Here is a 24558-nt window from a genome sequence, read left to right as displayed (position 1 = left end):
TCGCCTTCGGCGCTTTTCCCTCCATTGTTCATTTTCACACAAGTATGATCCCTTCAATCGAGAAGGACTTCAATTTGGCTTGAATGTTTTCATGAACCGCTTATCAAGCGTGATTACTTCTTTCAACGTTCGGGTGCGTTTACGTTTCCAGATATGCTACGCTTGCTAAAGTCTCTTGCGAATAAAGTCTTGCAAAAAATCTGCAAGAGTGACCAAACGTAAACACACACGCGCACACGAGGCCTCGCGAAGAATGCAGGGAGGTTATAAAAAGATTTAAAAAATACAGAAGCGTGCAATCCGCAACATAACCATCACACGCATCAAACACTTGATTTCCGGAAGTATACTAACAACAAAAAAAGTAATTAGCCACTGACTTAAGTGCGCTTCCAAACTACATTCGCCAGCGGCAGTTCACGCCTTGAAGGAAATACTTGGGCGTGCTGAGCCGGCCATATGCGATAAGATCCCAAGAGGACATAACCAGCCAAATTGGCTTTTCAACAGGCCAATACCAGAAAAATACAGGGTCTCGCCCCGGCGAAGAAAACTGAAAAACGGGAGGAGAAAACACGCACGACGAAAAAAAATAATGCAAACATAGAGCCACATCCTCGGCTAGGCGCCCCAGAAATGCGGAAGACGCCATATGGCGAGCATGCGAACCGCTGGAGCAGGCGTTGCCGGTTTTGGCGCGAAAGAAACCCCGCACGGCCGTGGCGGGCCAAGTTTCCTCACCACGCAGGTGGTTTCTTTCGTTTCTCTTTTTTTCCTCCCTCTCGAGAGGGGACGGAACAAAATCGCCAGTGGGTGTGGCGCTCTTTTAACAAGCCCGAGGCTGCGTCGTCCCGATCTCCTCCAAAACGCGGACTCTTTCTTTTTCTTTTTTTCCCCCCAGATATTCGCTGGAGTGACGGCTTCAGCGATGGTTATCTGGAAAAAAACAACGGAAGTGCTCGCATCTTCGGTCTTACTGGACGCGAGCAGAAGGGGCATCTGGTTCCATGATCGCGGACACGTGCCGTGAAGATGAGTCCTGCAAATGCGTTGCAGGCTATACGCGCTGAAAGCCGCCTCGAGGAATGTTGACCACCGTCCTTGCGTGCCAGTACCCATAAGAACAACTTCAACGAAGTTTGCCCCCCGTTTCCTGCATTGTTCCGAGACGTTTAAGACGTAGTGGCTGTCTGGTCTGTCTGTCGGACGATGGCATTGCGTGCCGGGGCGCAGGAGCTGGAAGACACTGCGAAGTTTGTTAATGCGTGACAGCTCAAGTTGAGGCTCTATAGGCCATCTGCTTTCCTGGTATATAATAGGTGCAGCTCGTGTAACTGACAGCCGAGGAATGCGTGAATTTGAGCAGTGTGTTTGGCAATAGCAAGCCAATGCTGTAGGGTAGCTGAAGGCTGGCTGAAGCATGGTCCCAGTAAAAAAGAAAAAGAGATACTCAACTCGAACGTTGGAGTCTCTGTGCAGCGAAGCTTTAGCGAAGTGGGTAAATCACTGCTTTACAATTTGCTGCGATGCGTACAATTTTGCTTATTTTCATGCTAATGTACGTTTAAGCTCATGAAATGTTGATGTTTATCCATCACGAAGGTTCAAACTTCATTGTCATGCAATTTTTGTGCCTAGCCACTGCATTTAAAAGCTACGCATAAACGCAAACTTCAATTTACGCGGAGGAACAATGTGAGACGTATGCGCAATGATGTAACAAGATGAAGGCGATGTGTGATGTTTCTTCATGAAAGAATAGTGGCGGAAAGTGTATGCGCACAAAAGTACGACGCGTATGAAACAACCTATAGAGATTTTGTATATCTTGCGTCCTAGTGGGATATACACATTCGGCAGGATTGGCCAAGAACATGCGCACGCCCTGTGACACGCAATGAGTAATAAAATCAAAGAAAATAAAGTTAATCAAGGAATCCTTTGAATATAATTTACCATTCCATTAACAGATCGGGGTATTTTATAGACATATCTGAGATGATATTATATGTTAAGGTTTTAGGTAGGAAGTTATTTCTTGTTACGTAAATCAGAGGTGGACATACTTGGTGAGTATAGAAATTAAGGCTATATACGGGACACCTTGCGGGACATTTCATGCTTATAATCTTTGTACATATATATCCACAAGTGTAACCGGCGAGATAGTGACCGACCCAGCAGCCAGGCAGCCAAGCCAATCCGAGGGAAATAGAGAAAGAAAGCTTGCCTTTAAAAAAACGTCATAGATATATCATCTGTATAACACATACAAAAAATGCAATTCTATAGCTTTCCCGACATGACTGCAGTTTTGAGGAAAAGAACGCTTTGTCGGTCGAGTGCCTTTGCGCATTGCCACATAAATCAGGTCAGCATTCGACGTCTTACACAAGCGGAAAAATTAACCGGCGTTGCTGCCGAACTGAATTCTGCACCACGTAGCTTAGGACATTTTCCAGCCCAGTTATTTCCTCTAAGCTTCTGTAACTTGTTCGAACGGAGATGCCTGCTTTGTCAGTGTTACCGAACAAATTCGACCTATAAACTGGGTTTTCTCAGTAGAAATTTTTAATTTCGCACTATCCTGCAAAATAGTGACTTGGAAGCATCGTGCACAATCTGGGAATGAGAGAAGCTTCTTGCGATCGTGATTACAGGAAGATTCGCAGTTTCCTGCCTTGGCAAACCGACATTGAACTTCTGCGAACATATAGCGACGTTTTTTTTTTCTTTTAACAAGATATAACCCTCTAAGAAAGATGAATCTGGCATCGTAAGATGGTCTTCCAACTTGTCTCGTCATACGCCTTTCGAAGTTTCAAACAACTTCTCAGTGAGGATGCTGGTCCGTTGTGGCGTCTGCAGACTTTCCAACTGAGGTATCCTGATGTAGCGGAGTCCCCTACAGCTAATTTGATATTGGGGATGCGCTAGGATCATAGCATGTAACATGCGTAAGCAAGACATTAGAAGAAAAGTGCTCTGAAATTCATTTCCGTACAGAACAAAACCTACATACGATATATTTTGGCTGATCTGAGAATCGATAGGGAAGAATTCTTTTTTTGTGTGCTTTTCTCCTAATCGTCAGCGTCTTCATTCGAGAAGTAAGTAGTATCATTGTGAGGCATACACTATTGGTGCTACTGCAGTTTGAGAAGTAGATCTGGCAAGGACTGTGCTTGCCCTGTGATTTCTCGGTTTAATGATGATTGAGGCACTAAAAATCATACGTTTTCTGTGGTTTGCATGGCTAAATAGTTTACTTTGTGCGAGACGTTTCAAAAAATCACGCCATGTATCACTCATTGTATCATATTTCACGTGCTTTCTGCAGTGAACCAAATTTACACAGTGTAAAAAGATGGATAGTTGGGCGAGTTCGTACGGTAACATATTCTTGGTATAAGCGCGAAGAAGACCGGACGAGCGCTCGTCCTGTCTTCTTCCGCCACCGTCCGTGTCTTCTTCGCGCTTATACCAAGAATATGTTACACAGTGTATCCTTATGTATACACGAAAACGACCAATATGATGAAACTAATGGCATAACATGATCCACCATTAACCAGGGGACTTAACACGCGATAACAATAGTTGAAGCTTTCCAACGATGAGAAAATGAGGAGTACAAGCCCAAAGCAGTTTTACCTTCGACTCAATGTTACCAATTGAGTTTAGGTTGACTTAAAATCTCATCCCATGTTGTTGCATGAACGACAAACATTACTATGTTTCTTGTGACTAATGCGTCAACTTTTTGTAATCGTTCTCGTTTATTTTTTTCCTAATCCGAAGTCATTGTCAGCTATTATGGTTTGCAGACATTAATTAAATGCTCCAGGTGGCAAACCACTCTGTCTCAATGCTCTATGACAATTATTTGTTTTAGGCTAGAATGTTATGAAGATAAGAGACAGCCAGGCAGGGGTCTTTCAAACCAGCCAAATTGAGAATACAGTTTTTCCGCTAGCTACTTGACCATGCTTGTGAAGAGAGAATATACGAACTTGAAAGTCAGACTAAAATATAACAATAAAGGACGCAGAACCCGGGCCCTTTATTCTCGTACACCCAGGTGACCAGGTGTCGACCTCGCGCCCTTCCGAAAGTGCATTCCTGGAAGGCAGGTGATGATGTGGAGGAGGCACTCAACACCGCGTCCCTTCTTCTTCTGACCTCCGTGAAAGAAGGCTGGGCACGGCTGCTGCTGCAGCAGGCTGTGGGGGTCGAAGGGCATAAGGTCGAGGCCAGGAGGAAGAAGGCGGCAGTGGGCTAATCGGCTGGTCAGCCAGCCGGCACGCCGCTGTCCAGCTGGCGCGCACCTCCATTCTGTGTCCCCTTTCCAACCGTACGCGCACACAACGCCCGCCCCCGCCGACGAAAAAAAGGAGGAGGGTGCCCACAAAGGGGTGCGGCTGGGAGAGCACGCACATAGTCACCGCAGGGAACAGTTTTGGGGTGATTCTGCAAATTCGGCCATAAAAAAAGAAAGAAAACGTGTTGGGGTGGGAGAAAACATTGAAAGCTGAAGGCGATTGAGATAAGTAACTTGACTCTCTTTTCATCGCAGGGTATCATTTGGTAGATTTGCCGTGGAATTTTATTTATTTATTTATTTATTTATTTATTTATTTATTTATTTATTTATTTATTTATTTATTTATTTATTTATTTATTTATTTATTTATTTATTTATTTACTTGTTTGTTTGTTTGTTTGTTTGTTTGTTTCTTTGCCCGATTGCTTGCTTGTTTGTTCCTTCATACATAACGCAGCACTATTATTTATTCGGCAAGAGCAGGAGTGGTAAAAAAGCAGAGCGGACAGTAAATGTGCAAAAGATAAGGCGTAACATGCGAGCTATAACTAGCTATAGGCAAGCGAACACAAGCAAAAAAATAGTAGTATCAGAAAGATTTGCCATAGTCAGACAAGTGGCGTCATTCGCGTCAGCTATAATTATTAATTTAGGCGCCCCTGGTAGGCAGTAAGCTAGCGGGACTTCAAAATATTTTGTTAGGCGCCCCAGAACTGAGACAATGCCTCACGAGCTGACATTATCAAAAAAATATTGCATTCTGCACTGGTGTCAACAGCGTAGCTGTCGTATTGTAACGGTTATTGGTTACGTAGGCACACGTAAAGTAATTGAGGAAATAGGGGGTACAGTCGATGATAGACTGATAGCATGCGATGACACATCCCTATGCAATAATTTTTACGGTCATCCTCTGAGTATTCAATGTGTTTTACGTGCATCTTCAGGAGCACAAATGGCTTACAGGAAATAATTCTGGCCCCTTTTATTGATTTTCAGCATTTCGCCTTAAGTTGTGAACATCGCACTCCCACTGATGCCACTCTGAGGTGTGCGGTACGTATTGAGGCGTTTTGACGGAAACCATGTAGGATACTTGTCGACGATAATGCGATTACCAATAAAGCAATGTGGTGACGCGCGCCATTGTCACCGCCGAAAACGCGTGACGTATGAGGCCTGTGCTGCAGCCGGGCGGCTCTCTGGCGCTTCCGATAACGATAATTATGCTGATGCTGACGATGATTATGATGATGCTCATTGACATCCTCTGTGAAACGGGGTGGGGATAAACATTCACCTAGCCTTGTTGATATGATCAGGTTTTGCTACCTATATTACTATCTAGCCTTTTGTCTGCGTCATCGCAGTCTTAACGTTCAAATCCCCTCTTTTACACGCTGCGCCATCTATCGTTGCCACCGCTAACTCCGTGCGGGGCGGTTGCGTGAATTCAGAGAAGATGGTTTGAAAATATATGACGTGGATTCGATTCAGTCCGGCACCGGTGAAACGTAAAATAATTTTGTTGTTATGAAAGACTGTAATATACCCATTGGCAAATACCCCGCGACCCAAGTTGGCAGGAAGGCGTTTCGCGATACAGACAAACATGCATAGCGAAAACTGCGTGAAGTTCCGAAACAATGATATTCACCATGAACAATGTTGCACAGCGGCTCGATACCCTATGCCTTCAGACCATATAGAATGCCCGGTGAACAACGCTGGGGCGAAAGAGGTTAGAACCACGAGGGATATGAGCTTCTCGGTATGGCATCTTCCACTTTCTCGTAGCGCAGGCAGAACGACAGACAACCAGAAAAGCACATTAGACAATACACAGTTCGGTGTGTTTAGACAGCATACAGTTCTGTGCTTTTTATAACGTACCTTTCTGGGTGTCACACAGCACTGTGCATTGCCTAATGTGCTTTTCTGGGTGTCTGTCGTTCTGCCTGCGCTAAAACAAAGGAGAAGAGCACGAGTATATCGGAAAGTACATGAAGTATCCCCACCTAAGAATGCTAATCGCATTATAAATAATGCTATCCCATTATCCTACGAACCGAACATTGCTCTACGTTATGGCCAGCCCTCTATGTCCGCTTATACCTCTTGTCGTTTCCAGTGCGCCAGACATGCGACACCGCACGCTCCTTTTGCTCATAGTGTTCAAACTTCATGAGGACACCAAGTAAAAAAAAAGTGGCGATTTCGTTTATTTTTTTGGCAAATTGTAGCATGAAATGCCGAAGTGGGTGAGAGTAACGGCGGACACAAGGCGAGTGGTATGTCACAGCTTTTAAAACGAAGCTTTCTTCGCGGATCTACCCAGATTTCCAGACTGTGGCTGGATGCTGCTGTCTTGCCGAATAACACACATGCAGGACAGCAATACCATATTTAGTACTTTTAAAGGTGTGCTGGCTGCTGGCTTTGTTTTCTACGGAATTGCACTGTGATGAAAGAAATACGTAGGGCAGATAACCGGTGCAACATTAGCGCTACACAGTGAGTTCCAAGGCAAGGGAAGTGCAGTCGAGGATGGTAGAAAATTAGATGTGGCAATGACGTTAAGAAATTTGCTGGCGCAAGTTGGAATCAGCTAGCGCAGGACCGGGGTGATTGTAGATCGCTGGAAGAGGCATTCGTCCTGCAGTGGACGTAAAAATAGGCTGATGATGATGAAAACAGATGATACCAAAATATCCTCATTGCAACGAATACACGTCTTCCAAGAGCACAATTCGATAAAGCAATACTTTTCAGGCTTAGTTTCCTAGAGTTTGGGGTTAGGCGCATTGGCATGGAATGGTCTTTCACCGAGTAAAGTGCAGTTTACACCCAGGCGGCACGTCAGCTCGGACCAATGTTCGATACCGATTGGCACTTCCTGGCCGAATGATGGCCTAAGGTTAACAGCGTGGTTCCAATATGGGCTGTGCCGTTCTGATTCTTGGCCCAATCATGGCCTAAGATTAACAGCGTGAATCGAATATCGTCTGGACCATTCTTTTAGGGATCCAACGCTGGCCCTCTTTGCACATGCAGTAAACAATATTAGCACTGCCGTTCATTGAGGCCGGAATTATTGGACCGACATCCCTGTGGATTGTGCCAACATGGGTTACTAAGTTGGCTTTCTTGGAGCAACATAGGGCTTGTAGTGTGCAAGTTTTTGTTCCCAAAATTTTAAATGTATTTGTTGTACGACTTGGTAAGCTTAACTTACGTTTAAAAAAGTCAAGACAAACGTAATATCTGTGGTTGTAGGTGCCTAATTCAAAATATGATTATGATCGAGACACGTTAGTGGGGGACTTAGGATTTATCCTAACAACCTGTGTTTTTTTTTTTTTTCGGTGCACCCAATGCATGGTTCACGGACCTTCTTGCACTCCGCTTTACCGAAATGCGCCTCCCTAAAAGAACGCCAATGCACAAAGTAGCAAGGAGGAGAAATCGTATATCGGGCAAACTAGCCGCTGCTTTACGGATCGTGCAATGGAACATGAGCGTTCGATAAGAAACAACGGTACGTATTGCGCATGTGTCGGTGCATTGTACGTTTCGCATGCGCACTCCGCGGCGTTGAAGGATCAAGATTCTCGGCAGAATCAAGAATTGCGCTGCCAGAGAGCTGATGTTGCCGTTTTAATTGCCTCGAGATAGAACGCATGTGTTAGTGAAACTTCTATTTATTTGTTTAGCAGCTAAGAAAGCAGCTTCGTGGCATGTTGCGGTGAGAATAATCATGCTCATATTTCAATGGATTTCTCTATTGCTTCATTGCGCATGCGTGGTAAACTCCTTGTATGGACGCCTATGAGTGAAAAAAAAAATATGTTTGAAGTTGGCGCTTGTCCGTGTCAATACCCTCTCGTCCTTGCCTGTCTTTGGTGCATAATGTTTCCCTCGCTTTTTTTTTTCTGATTACTTTTCCGGTCTTCAACCTTGCCAACTCCCCTTTTCTCCCTCACACACCCACGTACACCTGGTCAGCGCTGTATGAATGAAGCACTCAGCTATAGCTTCATGCTAATAAGTAGAATCGGCAGCGCGTGCAGGCAGGGCGGACTGCTGGGCGGGGGGGGGGGGGGGGGGGTCACTATGTCCCCCTTGTCTCCCTCCGTCGCTGCCGCCCGAAGTTCGCGGAGTGTCTACGTCCTGAGGGGGAGAGTGTGGCGTTTACGCCGCTTTCTTCATTCAACCTTTCCTCGTACCCTTTCCTTCTGTGCATAGCTAGCATACTGACGGGTGGTGTGACTGCTTGCAGACTTGCCCGTTCTTGTCAGCGCACTGGTATCGTGAAGAAATGTTCGCTTGCGGTCATCATTCCTACTGCAAAGTTGCCGCGGAGTTGTGCGAGTATTACAACTTAGGAAAAAGTAAAAAAAAAAAGTCGGTGCTGGCGGCAACCGTCTTCGATTTGGGATGAACTCGGAAACTGCAGGAACATGGATCTTACAGCGGTGAGTGCATTTGTTTTGCACATGTTGCTATTTTCGAAGGTGCTAGATGGAGTGAATTAGGAAATGGCGCATTGAGTTGTGTGTTTTACAAGCGTGATTGTTTCAATGAAGTAAATTTCAGGATACTACATGTTGCCTTAAAAATTATGTCCGGCTACTTAAGCGCTTTTTCTTACGCTTTAATTCCACGATTTGTGTGCATATTACTGTTGAAGTTTTACCAATTATTATAGTTTTGTTGCTTCCTTATCGTTGCATTTTTTTTTCATTCACGCTACTCTGCACTGCATCGATTTGTTGATTTGGGATGGCCTGGAGCACGGTGTGTCATTGCGATTACAATGTTGTGTTGCGTTTGCCTGCTATAATCTTGGGGCAGTGATGTGCGGATTACAAATTTAGGTTGACTAAAAATTTAAAACAGCTATTTATGTGTAGTGATTACATTTCACATGTGATTATATATTTTCCAATGCCATTGATTTACACGAATACATTTTCATATAACTGCTAGACCGTTGTCGAGCTCCCCGTAGTGGGGGAACGCAATTATTTCAGGAAAAAGCTGACAATTGAAAGTAAAATGGTGGTCTTCACTGCTACAAAATGCTGCTATCGCAGTAAGTGAGCACAGAGCTGAAAGAATAATTGAAATCTGCTATCTTCTTTTATTTTTTTTTTGCCCACGTGAATTTAGGCGATGATACATTTATAGTGCATATCAATCAACGTTCACTGAACAGAAACGCTGTGAGCTGGATTGATTTTTTATACTGCATTACGATGAATGCTATAAACTGCTGCCAACCCAAGCATTATCACGCGATATATATTCTACTGAAACAGCCCTGACTAAGGTAGAGTGCCTGTAATTGCCTAACTTCTTTTATTACCAGCCTTTGAATAGTGCCCAGCGTAGAACATGTGTAAATCCCTGTTTGGGAATTTCACCCAAATTTCAGGACTTTGATTTTATCAAGCTATGGCTGCTGCCTGATCCTGCTAGTCAATCCGAGGAACCGGGCCTGTTCTCACTGTTCTTGGTAAGCATCATTTCCCGCAAGCGCACGCGGCAGTATTTTTTTTTTTCTTTCCGTGCAATAAATTCGTATTTTCGCTAGTGCTTCCTGACGCAACTTGTGAATTTCACATGTAAAATTTTGCACGAAGGCCGCATTGTATCTACACTATTTGAAATTGGCATATTATGCTGTAATAAGTTTTGTTACACTTCTTGATTTCAAAAGTGCTACGTTGATTATATGTGGGGTGTAAACAAGACGGACGGATCCTGAGTATTTTGTTTGTTGTAAATCTTTTCTCGTAACATCTTCTACGAAAGATGCCATATATGTTGGAATATTAAATAATGTTGCCTCAATTTTTTGCAGCAAAATTTACTAACTTCTTCGAACTCTCTGCTCAAACTTCTATCCCCCCCCCCCTTCTACGGCATTCTCGGGGGTCAAGCGCCCCCCGCATCAGTCATCCCTGCCAGCAACGCCGTCGCCACCCCACCCCACCCGTCTGTCAAGAAAAGGTGCCATGTCAAGTGTCTCCCCACTGGCCGCTCCCCCCCCCCCCCCCCGTTCTTTTTTTTTTCTAGGAAGGATTTTTTTAAAGCTACACACTGCCAGCTCCGAAGAATACCCCTGAAGAAGGGCGTGCGTCTAAATGTCGTACAAAAATCCCTCACGTGCCTCGATCCTAGGCACCTAGGGACACGGTCATTTAGGGACTTTTGAGAAGGTGCGATGGTGGCGTCAAACGACGACGGCATGCGACGGCGTGTTCGTTCTCGGCGTGATCGTTCTCGGCGAGTTTGTATGGCTGTTCTGTGGTTCCCTGGCCCGCGCCGACCGTGCGTTGTTCAAGATTGCGTGTGTGATTGTGCTTGCGTTGCTTGTGTATTGGTTGTAGGTTCTGTGTTACTTGGCGGAAAGCCGTGAGTACTTCTTGTGTGGCAGTGCGGCTTTGGCCTCGGTGAGCTCTGGCAATACAGAACCTACGTTGTGTGATCCGTGTTCCTAGACAATGCGGAGGTGGTGACGATTGAAATCTTGAAGTGGCGTAGCGCCTCGGCAGTGCAGTTCAGCGAACAGCGATGTGGCGTCGCCGTGTCCGCCTTTGCATAACGGACGTCGAGGGATGTGCTGCTCTCTACAAGTCACAAAAATGTGACTGCGTCGACCGCCCGCGGTTCAGCGCTGAATGTGTGGTTCAAGTACTGTGCTTGAAACGAGTGGTGCAGCTGTGGTGGCAGAACGCCGTGAAATCCGTGCTGTGCAGACGCTAGAAATATCCTATTCACGTCGGCGTCTTGGCAACGGCCAGTACGCGAACGGGCGCCCTGGAGCGGCGCCTCTGTGCCCGCCCTATTCGGTAGCGTCGATGCAATAATATTTACATAACCAGTCCTTGCTTTACAGACGCCGATGGCGAAGGTGCTGCGATATGCTGCCGGCCAGCTTTGCAGTTTTTCTCACATTAAAAACATGTAGCATATATACATGCCTGGCATGTGCTATAAGACAATGTCTACCATGAGAAGATTGTCAGGAGTGCCCCAGTACTGCTCCCAATCTGGCATTCCACGCTTTGCATGCCCTCAGTAAGCATGATGACAATATGGGCCCATTTTCTTCAAAGTGAGCTGCTATTCTGTTTGCAAAATGGGGAGGCTAGCTAAGCTGGTTTGTTCTTTGTGTTTTGTCAATTTGATGAGGAATTCTTGGCAATGTTCTTTTAAGGTTCTTTTAAAAGATGTTAAGCCTACCAAAAAACTGCATGATTGGCAGTGTTCTTTGGTGGTGACAGAAAAGTGAAACTGCAGACGACTAAGTTGGTCATGCCCGCATTTTTGGAAAATTCAAGAGCAATATCGGCACCCACAACCATACAACTGTGATTGAGCCATGGACAATTGAGCCACATGCTTTCTGCACAAATTATGGGCCCTTATGCAGCATCAGTGAAGAGCCAACAGGCCAGCGTACTGTGTTCCCTTCGACCTAGGCAGTCTACAGTTCATTGTTGTCGCAACAGCTGATCGCCCCGCAAGTTCACAGCCTGTGCCTTCTGCTGCTACTACGATCAACTCGTCACCCGTGCACAACACTTCTAGTTGCCCTAGTAGCAGTGCCGTTGCTTCTAAATATTGAGTAACCACACATTGTAGGCTACAAGGGCATTGTTGCACTGCATCTCATCTCCATATGTGTTGTGTTGCTGTTTGCATACATGTCCTTGTTTGATAAGTGCTCTGAATTTTTTCACTACTGCAATCTCTTGACTGCACTCTGGCAGTGTTGTATATACTATCGATTAACCTCCATATACACAAGTGCTTCGATCATCAATCTTCAAAAATGCAACCTTCATGCTGCTCCTTCCTTCACAAGAAAGCTTGCATATCAAACATTATTCTTGCCCCAACTAGAATTGGCAGGTTCAATTTGGTCACCTCACTAGGCATATCTAATCCACATTCTTGAGTATAGCTAAAACTGTGCTGCACGTTTAATCGCCAGGGATTGCAACCAATATTTGAGCGTATCTAACATTATGTTGTCATTGTCACTACCATCCTTGGAATCACGCCAGAATGTAGTGTCGCTTTGTCTGCTACATAAAATCATTCATAGTGAGCAGACGTCCACCTTGCCTCTTGTTTGTCCATCCCACACATCTAGGTGCTTGCTCAATCGCCTTAGCGTCCAGAACTTTTTTGGTAGAACTAATTGTTGTATTTCGCACCAATGCAAGATGGCGCGAAGAAAAAGACACCGGGCGAAGGCGAGCCCGAAACTACTGTCGTAACGGCGAAACAACAAAGAGAGGTTTTATTTCCGGTCAGGGCCTTATATACCCTACGCCCGTCACGCACAAGGTTGACTACACTAGTACTATCGTGGAGAGGTTGCCAACCCGCAACCTGAACACAGCTGAACACAGGCAAACACAACATCATCCCCTTCGCAAAAAAAATGAAGTCACAAATAGAAGTCCCGGAACCGTGACGGAAGCCGTCGGTCCCTAGTCGAGGGTCCTCTTGACGTCACCACTGAAAGACTGTTAGGGGGTTGACATGAACTTGATAAAGGCGGTGATCTCGTAGGCGTGGTTGCCTGCAGATGCAGTTGCGAGTCGTCCGCACCACACGGGTCGGGGTCTTCCTCAGTGGGCAGGGCGCTCGGCGACTGCTGGTTCCTCCCGATCTGACACTGCTCTGGAACAGACACCAACTTCGACGCATTCCATGTACGCCCATCCTCCAAGCGGAAAGAGTTTGGACCTAGCTGCTTGACTATTCGTCGGGGCTTGGAGTAGGATAGTCCCGCCTTTCCCTTCGCTGCTTGGGTACGAACTCTCACATTTATTTATTTATTTATTTATTTATTTATTGATACTGCAATCCCGGTATCGGGATTATAGCAGGGTGGGAAAGAAGAATTAAGCAGTTTCACAAAAACTGGCAAAATGCAAACAAAAGTAACAAGGGAGCAGGTTGAAGTTCTGCAGCCAGCATCAGGAATACAACATTTGAACAAGATATCAAACAGTAAAAATAAAATACACAATAGCGCAGTAAAGTGATGAAATGCAGTAACACACACTAAGTAATATGTTCTGCGAATAACGTCAGTGAAGGTTGCAACACTTCATTGTTAGTGAGGTTATTCCAATCGGTAATCGTTCGTGGAAGAAATGAGTATTTAAAACAGTTATTACGGGTGCGAAAAGGAGTTAAAGATAGCTGATGTCGTTGTCGGGTCGCATATCCAGACGAATAATGAATTAAATGGGTGAGTTCAGTTCTGTAATGTACTTTAATTATTTGGTACATAAATTTAAGTCTTGCAGAACGATTTCGCTCATTTATTGTCGGCAGACCAGCTTTGATTAAGAGATGTGTTACCGATGTACGTCGGTAATTATTATATATATATCGAGCAGCCCTCTTTTGAACCTTCTCTACTTTGTTTATGTTAGTCTTAGTGAATGGGTCCCAAATGACAGCAGCATAATCTAAGGTAGGCAAAACAATACATTTATAAGCAAGGAGGCGGACAGATGGAGTAGATAACCGCAACGCCCGTCTTAAGAAAAACAATTTACGGAAAGCGTTACACGTAATAAAATCAATGTGTTTGTTCCAGCTGAGATTGTTAGTGACCCAGAGCCCTAGATATTTATATTCTGTTACTTCTGCGAGTGTCACATTATTAATTCTGTAATCAAACGGTAAGGCATTCTTTTTGTGTGTAATCCTCATCAATACAGTTTTTTCAAAATTCATGGACATTTGCCATGATTCACACCATGCAGAAACTTTTTGCAATGCGCTATTCAGTAGTGCTTGATCTGAGACACTTCTCACTTCTGTATAAATGACACAATCATCGGCGTAAAGCCTAATTTTTACAGGAATGTTAGACACAATATCATTAATATATATTAAGAACAATAGAGGCCCAAGAACAGAGCCCTGAGGGACACCAGAGCGAACTTTAAGCTTGTCAGAACAATGATGGTTAAAAACAACGAATTGTTCTGTTTAAAAGGTACGCTGAAATCCACTTTACTAATTGTTTGTTATGAAGTATAGTGTCTAACTTATAAATTAACTTTTCGTGAGTGACCCTGTCAAAAGCTTTCGAGAAATCCATAAATACGGCGTCAATCTGTGTTCCATTGTTAATTGAAGAGGAAAAATCATGTATAGTTTCTACTAGCTGTGTACAAGTTGAGTAACCCCTCCTGAATCCATGCTGATATTTAGTGAAAAAGTTGTTAGCTTCAAGGAAGTTTGATATGTGATTGTGAATTATGTGCTCAAGTAGTTTACAAGCAGTCGATGTTAGCGAAATTGGGCGGTAGTTCTTGATCAATCGCTTGTCTCCACTTTTGTGAAGTGGTTTCACTCTGGCAGTCCCCCAGTCTCTCGGAATTTGACTTTCACACAAGGACCTTGTAAATAAAACAAACAAATATTTAGATGTCCATTGTGCATATCTTTTCAAGAAGGCGTTAGGTATGTTGTCCGGTCCAGGTGATTTCTTAACCTCGAGGTTAAGCAACATATTTAAGATACCATGCTCACTAATGACAAGATCCTCCAAAGGCGGGAGTGAGGCTTCGAATTTTGGAAATATGTTATTGTCATCAGTAAATACGGACTTAAAATGTTCATTGAAGACATTAGATATTTCTTGTGCATCACTGACCAGAACACCTTTGATTTCAAACTGATCATGGGTCTTTGAGGTTGGGGAAACCAAACGCCAGAATTTCTCAGGAGACTCTGATATAAAGTTGGGCAAAGATTTTTCAACATAACGCTGTTTGTCAATGACCGTTTGCTTTTTCAGCTGAGAGCTAAGACAAGTTATATTTTGTTCCAATTCCGGAGAAAGAATGTTTGCTTTTCTTTTCTGTTTCATGCGCTTCAGTTTTCTTTTTAGCTGCAGTGTCGCCCGAGAAATCCATGGCTTTTTGTTTTCTTTTTAACAATAACCGGCACGTGACATTCAATACATTCATGTACCATGGTTTTAAACTGGTCCCAAAGTTCTTGAACACTTGCAGTGTTATTACAAAATGTATAAAACTTAAAGGAAAGAACATCAATAATGGAAACATCGTCAGCACGGGAGAAGTTTCTAAAATGCATTTGAGGGCAATTTTTATCAACAGTCAGGCCGTAAAGAGTCAGGAGAACGGCCTGGTGATCGGAGATACCAGGTATCACTACGCACTTAGTTGCATCGAAAATTGTTCCAGAAACAAAGAAGAGGTCTAAAATAGATTTTGAATTCCCTTGTATCCGGGTTGGGTGCTCTACAGCTTGTGTCAAGTCAAATGGGAAAGCTATATCAAGCATTGCCTCACCTGATTCATCACTATGCGTTTTTAGTGCAAACGTTGACCAGTCAATGTCCGGCAAATTGAAGTCGCCTGTTAAAATAATGCGATCATTTAGCTTAATAAAGGTTGTCATATAATCTTTAAGGTTATCCAAGACTGTGACAGGCGATCCAGGCGGCCTATACAGTGCTCCCACAATATACCGGACATTGTTATGGTATGCCTTACAAAAAATGCATTCAATATTAGGTACGTCAGGCATGCTCAATATGTTTAAATATTTTTTAAAGAGTATGGCAACTCCTCCACCTTTACCACCACGGTCTTTCCGAAGTACAGTGTAGGAAGCCGGCACAAATTCACTATCGTAAATGGTATCATTTAACCATGTCTCCGTTAAGACCGCGATGTCAGGATCTTCGCAAAGTAAAATTCCTTCCAACTCACTAATTTTGTTTATTATGCTTCTACAATTTACATTTAGTATCTTTAGGGATTTAGGAATGGGCTTGTGCTGTCACTTATTTTTATTGCTCAGCTTGTAACGGGCACCTTTGACTTCATCCCAGCCGTACATTACATTGTCAACGGACAATTTATTGTGCACTAGTTTCACCTTGGCTCCATTAGCCTTTTCTTGCGCGGCACTCTTCCACAGATGCTTTCGTATTTCTCGCGTTCTGGTGGAAAAGTCTTCAGAGATTGATATTTCGGAACCCTTTAGCTTGTGCGCGGATTTCAGTGCTGACGCCTTTTCTCGGTAGTCTAAAAATTTCAGTATCACAGGGCGTTTCCTGTCTTTAAATTTGCGACCAATTCTATGACACCTCTCAACGCCAGAGACAGTTATTCCTAATTTGGCCTGAAAGACCTCAGTCACTACCTTACGTTCAAGTTCAGCTGCTGTCTCTTGGTCATCATCAGTTAGCCCGTACATAACTAAATTGTTTCTGCGACTCCTATTTTCTAAGTCATCGACTTTAGAAATGAGTGCAGATAACTGTTTATCAACCTTCGCAACAGTGTCCTCCATTGTTTTCATGCGGTTGTTCAAAGCGTTCAAACCAGCCAGCTGTTTTTCAAAGCCTTCTATGCGTTTGGTCAGTGCTGAAATCTTCTTCTCAATATCGTTTTGAGAACTCTGCAAGGCTTCCACAATTGTGGTCAACTTTCCCTGGCCAATAAGTAATTCGGAAAGCATTTCTTTTTCGGTAGGACCCGGATTTGCCTCTATATCGCCACACACCAGCAAGTCACTTGGCATAGAAATGACATAACTGAAAACATTTAAAAAAGCTAGTGGGCAGGGCAGCAGCACTAAGAAGCGATTATCGCTTCGATAGCATTTAGTAGGTAAGTACTGACTAACCTGCAGTACGAAACAGAAGGGATTCCTTAGCATGTTGCCGCTGAGGCTGCCGCCATGCCCACTGGTGATGCTCGGTGTGGTCTGGCCTTTTATAGCGGGGAAGCGGGTCATGTGGTCCTACGTAAACGCAGTTCGCATAGACGCGGTGATGACAGCTGGCGGCGACGAATCTTCCACGAGGCAGATGTCGCCGGCACGTGTCGATGACATCAGATACACCCCCAGGATTTCATTGTTGCGTGTTGCTAATCTCCTTCCGGAACTTCCCGAATCTCCTTCCCGGAACTTCGGAGCCTTCGCCGCTCGCCTCTCGTCTGTGTAAGTCTTCATTGACATCTGCTTTGCCTGAACACGGGCACGCAGCCGGCGCATGGCCAATGCAGGCTCTTGGAAGAACTCCTTGGACGGCAAGCCCACAATGTCGAGGCGAGTCCTGGGCTGGCGGCGGTGAAGTAACACAGATGGGGAAACTCCTGTAGTAGAATGCGGCGTTGCTCTGTACACGGCCAGATATTCCACTACAGTCGACTGGACACATCTGCCTTCCAAAACAGAGAGTTGAATGAAGTCCTTTAGGCTTCTGTTGAATCTTTCCACCAAGTCGTTGGCTTGGGGGTAATATACGGACGAGACACCATGCTTGATTCCCCTCTCCATCAGGAAATTTTCAAATACCTGGGATTTAAACTGGGGTCCATTGTCAGAAATTATTTCCTCTGGGTAGCCTTCGCGGCTGAAAACATCAGTTAAAAAAGTCGATGACAACTTCAGACGTCACTGTATTTGCGAAGTAAACTTCTGGCCACTTAGAATGGTAGTCTATGAGAGTTATTACAAACCTCGGACTTGCCTGCTGCAAGTTGAGGGGGCCTACAATATCAATGGCGAGCTTCTGCCATGGCAGCTCTGGGAACGCAACAGGCTGCAGGGGTGCATTAGTCGGTTTTGCCGACTTGTCAGCTGCTTGGCAAATGTGGCAACTTCTGACTGCGTGTTCCACCTCCGTATCCATTCGTGGCCACCAGAATTTCTCTCGAAATCTTTGCTTTGTTCGTGTGATGCCTGGATGCGTGTCATGCGCGAACACCACTAACTCGGATGTCAAAGTTTCAGGCACAACAATTATGTCCCCTCTGAACACTATGTTGTCTATCACTGAGAGTTCCTCCTTCACCTCATGGTAGGGCTTTACTTCTGGGCCTAAAATCTTTTTGGCAGGCCATCCAGAAGCAATGTATTTAATCACAGTCTGTAAGGTTTCACTCTCGGCTGTAGCTGCTTGAAGCTGCCCTTTGGTGATACAAGACAGTACCACGGACACCACCTCTTCGTCCAACTCTGGCTCAGCTGCAGAGGTCACAGCTAGCCTGGACAAGGCATCAGCCACTACGTTATCACTTCCTTTTTGGTACACAATGTCAAAGTTATAATACAAAAGTCTGGCAGACCATCTTGCAATTCGTAGTGGCCTTCTACCAGCACCTCCCGACGACAGCAATGCCACCAGCGCTTGATGATCAGTTCGGAGAAGGAATCGCCGGCCCCACAAGTAGACGTGCCAGTGTTCACACGCGAAGAGACACGCGAGGGCCTCTTTTTCCCCCGCAGAATACTTGCGTTCGGCAGACGTCAATGACCGGGATGCAAAAGCTACCGTTCGCAGCTCTTTCCCTGCTTGCTGCTGCAGTACAGCGCCCTGTCCTGTGTCGGAGGCATCCGTAGTCACAACCACCGGCAGTTCTGGATCGAACATGTGGATCACGCTGCAAGACGATAACGCTGCTTTGACTGCATCAAAGCTGTGCTGTGCGGCTTCGTCCCATACGAACGCTTGCTGTTTGCGCAATAGTTTCCTGAGCGGTTCTACAACGTCCGCATAGTGTGGCACGAAACGGGCGTAATATCCTGCGAGTCCCACAAACGATCGTAACGCTGGTGCATCTTTTGGCACTGCTTCCTGGGTGACTGCTTCAACCTTTGAGTGCATGGGTGCGATGCCCTCACTACTCACTACATGCCCCAAAAAGGATATTTGGTCCACATCAAAAACACATTTTTCATTCAGTGTGAGACCTGCATTGGAGATCCGTTTCAGAACTTCTCGCAAGTTCTCATCGTGTTCACTGGCAGTTTTTCCCCATACTACCACATTATCTATGTAACACAGTACCCCTTGGCACCCTTTCAGTATGGATGACATCAACTTCTGGAAAGCTGCAGGTGCAGATGCAAGGCGAAAGCATACTCTTCTAAATCTGAAAAAGCCTTCGTGAGTCACAAATGTTGTTAGTTCACGACTTTCACGTGTCAGTTCCAGCTGATGGTACGCAGCTTTCAAATCCAGTTTTGAAAATCTAGTTGCACCTACCAGGTGGTGCAGCAGTTCATCCGTGTGGGGGAGAGGGAACCCATCCACTATGATGGCCTTGTTCACTTCTCGAAGGTCAACGCAGAGGCGTATCGTCCCATTGGGTTTCTGCACAACAACGATCGCCGATACCCATTCGGCCGCATCAACTCGTTCTATGATGCCCGACAGTTCCAGTTGGCGCAATTCGGCAGACACACGTTCACGGAGAGCAAGCAGTAACCGTCGTAGCTTGGCAGCTACAGGCTTCACCGAGGGACGAACTTTGACTTCGTGCACAAAACCCTTGACCTGGCCAAGTTTACCAGAGAACAGGTGCGAAAATTCACCACGCAGGTGGGCTGGCAGCAGCGATGAAGGCTGTGAATCTGTTTGTAGACACGACAGCGTATCCCCTTCAATGCAAAGTTGGAGATTCTGTATGGCATCCAGTCCCAAAAGCGATGTACCACGTTCCACGACGTGAAAAAGAACACAGGTTTGAACCTGCTTGTAGGCTACGTTCGCCAGAAAGCATCCCTTGACTGCAATCCGTTGCTTTGAGTAGTCGACCAGCCTCACTTTAGCATCCGTAAGTGAACAGCCAGAGAAATGTTCTTGAAAGCTTGCTTCGTTAAGCAGAGAGACAGACGATCCCGTGTCGATGAGGAGGCTCAGAGTAGTATTGTTAACATTGACATCGATGTAAATTCCTTTCCCTCGCATACCTTCAGTGCTGAGGTTGAGAACAGAGATAGCATTCGTCGCTTCAGGCGTGTTCTTGCTTTCGGTGTTGCCCCGAGACTCACCTGGGCGTCTTGAACGGCACACAGACGCAAAATGTCCCACTTTGTTGCAGTTTCGGCATTTCACCTTCTTAGCACGGCATTCTCTTGCATTCGCTCGATGTTAGGTTGACCCGCAATGGTAGCACGCCGAAAATCCACTTGCACTCCTACGTTCAGGCTTGTAAACTATTCTTTGCACCACTGAATCAGCTGACAGTTCCTTAAGTTCATGTCGAGTCTGTTCGATGTGGTTGCCAAGCTCCACAGCGCGGCTCAGCGTAAGGCTTGTTCCCTCAAAAAGCAGACGCTCACGTATTTGTTGCGATGTCGACCCCTCCAGTAGCTGGTCTCGTACGGCTTTCTCCATTTGATCACCAAAATCACAGCTTGCGGCTAGCTCGCGCAGTGCAGCGGCAAAAGCTTCGAAGGGCTCACCCGGCAGCTGACGACGCTGTCGAAAGCGGTGTCGCTCCATCAACTCGTTTACGCTTGTTGCGAAATGCTTGTCAAGCAGTGAAATTGCCTCGTCGAAAACATCCGAGTCGGGCTCAGTCTTCATATGTACGTTGATGAGCTCCGACGCAGTAAGTGGCGCCAAACTGTAATATATTCGCTACCCCTCCAAGCCTAGTGCATTCAGTAGGATAGCTTTTCTGCGTCGCTGCGTGAGGTCCTCGCCGCCGATAGCCTCCAAGTAGTTGAGAAACGCAAGCTTCCATTGTCTCCACGGTACTGATGCAGGACCCGGCGTAGCAAGAAACGGAGGAGGCGGCGGGTTGCAGTTGAATAAGGCAGCCATGGCTTACCGGCGTAGAGTGAGGCGCAGGCGTGAAAAGAGTAGCGGGCGACACGGCAGCACTGCGATGCCTAACTTGCCGGAGCGGCGTCGCGAATGACGGAGACTGCTGGATTGGGCGACGCAACTCGAGCTCGCATCCTTGAGCTTGATGAAGCTTCTGGGAGATGAGTGCAGGCGTGCATCGATCTTGAAGAACTCGCTGTTTTACCTCGTCGCCATTTTATGTTGTATTTCGCACCAATGCAAGATGGCGCGAAGAAAAAGACACCGGGCGAAGGCGAGCCCGAAACTACTGTCGTAACGGCGAAACAACAAAGATAGCTTTTATTTCCGGTCAGGGCCTTATATACCCTACGCCCGTCACGCACAAGGTTGACTACACTAGTACTATCGTGGAGAGGTTGCCAACCCGCAAACTGAACACAGCTGAACACAGGCAAACACAACACTAATGCCTTTGACTTGTCTGCTTTGCTACGTGCCATTAGGCATTGGAATGGTATTCTCGCTAACATTCCTGACATTAACAATACTGTAACCTTCAGACAAAAAATCAGTATGTTTGGGTAGTGTTCAAGTGTTTCTATTTCTGGTGTATGTAACTTTTTTTATGTAATTATGCAATCGTGCTATTCACTGTATAACCCAGCTTTCTAATGGTAGAATTTTACTTCACGATTTTATAATTTCTGTTCTTTTCAATTTATTGCGTTCATCTTGTGTCACTGTTTATATTTCTAACGTTGTATAACTTTTTCGCTCCTTTGTTATGCGATGCCCTCCCCCCTCCACGCAATACTCCTTCTGGAGCCTATGACGTAGATGAATACATAAACCAGATGGCACTACTGTTTCTTGTGAAATCAAAATTGTGTATATTGTTGTGGTTTTACCAATAGAAGCTTTAAATTGTAAATGGTTCTCCTGCAATGCCGGCAACGTATCCATAACAGACCAGTTGTGTATATTGCCTAGAATTATCATTCTTAGACCCTGAAAAGTGTGGAATATCCTATCTTCCTGTCTGTCCGGGTCTTTATCCATTTTTCCGTAAACTTGGGTCACTGGGTAATCCATGGTATAATGGGTAGAGCACTGGGGCTGCTGTGCTGAGGACACCCAGCTTGAAACAAAAATAGGTCACGAGGTATGGGCCGGCCCGCTCATCAATGACAAAAAAAATTCTTAGGTGCTGGGCAGATTCGAATCGAATGTCAAGCACCGACTTAGCGGCAACCCTGCTAACAGGCATAGCATGTCCAGAGGGACTCGTGAGAGAGGAGCCCGGCTCATACATGACTGATTTCTGTGCTGGCAATACAATGTCTCTACATTGTTTCAATGCTATCGTATTAGCATCGGCATCATCGTGAAATGGGTTGTGCCAGAATTTTTCTTTCTAAATTTATTCCCCTGTACCTATGTGACACAGCTGAGCTCCTATCTCAACATTAGTCGATCTCACCTGAAGTAATGTATATATAGCCTTAGCTATAATTTCTAATGGGCATGACTGATTCTCACCAAGAGTAACAGCCGCTTCAATTCCTTCACAATCTGCACCTGTATTATCAAATATGTTATAGTGAATCTGAGAAGTTTGCCACAACTGAGGATCGAACATGCTTTCAGTTTCAAGGAAACCATGCCAGTCAATTTCATGAAAGTGACATTACAGAATTCAAGGAATAAGGATTATAAACAGGGATAAGGTGGCTCAGAAAGGCTGGCCAACGTTTCGATAGGAGGACCTATCTTCGTCAAAGGCGGCCTCGTCATCCTCGGCGGGTTAGTTTTAAAGGGTTAGTGGAGTGACGTCACGTCGATGTCCGCTGTGGCTGTCTGTAAAGGGAGAGACTAAAAAGAAAATGAGCGCCGGCGCTTGACTGGCTAGGCGCGGTTTCTAAGACGAGGGGACAAGAGCGGGAGAGCGAGAAAGTGGCAAAAAAAATTATTAAAAAAAAAAACACCGTCAGAGGGGGTTGGGGGAGCGAGAGGCGAGTGAGCGTTCGGAGGAGTCGTGGTCGGCGTGTGTTTGGGGTCCCTGAAGAGCCAGAGAGAGAGATTATTGTTGGAAAGGGTGAAAGATTGGGTTAAAGTGCAGCGCGATAACTGTCTCTCAATAGAGGACACCTCAACCGCGCTGCACAGGGGGATGGGGAGTGAAAGGAAAGAGAAGGGAAAGAGGTCGCAGGCGCAGGAGCGGAAGCAGCAGCAGCATCATCTAAGTCGCCGCAGGCGCGTGGGGTCTACGTCGCACACTGTCGGAAATGAGAATAGGTCCTAAGGAAAAAAATAAAAATAAAAAAAATAAAAAAAGTAACAACAACAACAACAACAATAAAACAATAACAACAACAACAACAACAACAAACAAACAGAGGAAGGGCGTAGACGCCGAGAGACACCCGCCAGACCCCAGCGCCAACACAGCACCCCGGGCGGGTGTAGGTCACAATACGAGTTGAAAGCATGACTTGAGTAGCGTAGCATAAAGGCATCGGGTAATTTTGTGGTTGACAGGGAGCAGCTTGGTCCGTCAAGGGACGTTAGCCTCACTAGTTCGCCCTAGGCGTCGTCGCGACGGTATACAGAATTGGCGAGACCTTGTGTGGTCAAGGCGCCGAAAAAGGTATCCTGGCGTCTGGGATTTACACCTGTCCCTGTCCCTGCACCTGTCCCTGTCCCTGCACCTGTCTGGGTACACCTGTCCCCTCAGTGTTCATGTTTCAAATTATACTTCTTCCGCTGTCACTCACCTGTGCCGGTTTTTTTTTTCCCTCAACCTCACCTATTCTTCCATTTCCAGTTCTTCCCTGCATCTCCCCTACCACTCAATTGATTATCGTCCTCCATGCTTTTACGCATTGATAAACCATACGAGCGCTTTTCCAGGTACACCTGTCTCCCCCCCAGGTTTAAATTTCTAATTATATTTTTTCTACACTGTCACCCTCCTGCGCCGTTTTTTTTTTCTTTTTTTTTCCCCTGAAACGCGCGTTTTCTTTTTTTTCTTTTTTTTTCTCCACACGAGATCCACACCGAGACAGTCCAAAATCCCAGACGCCAGGATACCTTTTTCGGCGCCTTGACCACACAAGGTCTCGCCAATTCTGTATACCGCCGCGACGACGCCTAGGGCGAACTAGTGAGGCTAACGTCCCTTGACGGACCAAGCTGCTCCCTGTCAACCACAAAATTACCCGATGCCTTTATGCTACGCTACTCAAGTCATGCCTTCAACTCGTATTGTGACCTACACACTACACACTGACCAACACACGCCGACCACGACTCCTCCGAACGCTCACTCGCCTCTCGCTCCCCCAACCCCCTCTGACGGTGGTTTTTTTTTTTAATAATTTTTTTGCCACTTTCTCGCTCTCCCGCTCTTGTCCCCTCGTCTTAGAAACCGCGCCTAGCCAGTCAAGCGCCGGCGCTCATTTTCTTTTCAGTCTCTCCCTTTACAGACAGCCACAGCGGACATCGACGTGACGTCACTCCACTAACCCTTTAAAACTAACCCGCCGAGGATGACGAGGCCGCCTTTGACGAAGATAGGTCCTCCTATCGAAACGTTGGCCAGCCT

Source organism: Dermacentor silvarum, chromosome 10 (assembly GCF_013339745.2).
Source record: "Dermacentor silvarum isolate Dsil-2018 chromosome 10, BIME_Dsil_1.4, whole genome shotgun sequence".
Classification (NCBI taxonomy): Eukaryota; Metazoa; Arthropoda; class Arachnida; order Ixodida; family Ixodidae; genus Dermacentor; species Dermacentor silvarum.
Note: the sequence above shows the minus strand (reverse complement) of the source record.